The following is a 472-nucleotide window of genomic DNA, read 5'->3' on the forward strand; positions in this document are numbered from 1 at the left end:
TGGGAGCAAGCAATACCTAGGACGTGAGTATAAACAACCCGATTGAATGTAGACCTCGAGAGATTGACGGTGGTTTAATCTCGGGTTTTAGATGTGTTGACCAATGGGTCAGGGTTTTATGAACCAGAGCGGTTATGAATGTGTGGCTGTTTCGCCAGGATTGTGAGGCCGGTGGTGTTGGAGTCCCGGCTCAGGAGCAGGATATGGAGGCGTTGGTAGGTGAGATTAGTGCATTGAGTTTGTGTGCTATCTCACAGGAACCTTTGGGTTTGGAGGCAGCTGATAGAGCGGATTTGTTGAGCAGAGTGAGGTTAGCTCGGGAGAGCGATGAAGGGCTGGTGAATGCCTCTAAGGCTGCGGGTGCAGAGTATCAGGTTTCTGCTAATGGTACTATCCTTGTGCATGGTCGGATCTGTGTGCCCAAGGGTAAGGATTTGAGGCAGGAGATACTGAGAGAGGCTCATTCGAGCAA

The sequence above is a fragment of the Camelina sativa genome, chromosome 2 (genome assembly GCF_000633955.1).
Source record: "Camelina sativa cultivar DH55 chromosome 2, Cs, whole genome shotgun sequence".
In the NCBI taxonomy this organism is placed as follows: Eukaryota; Viridiplantae; Streptophyta; class Magnoliopsida; order Brassicales; family Brassicaceae; genus Camelina; species Camelina sativa.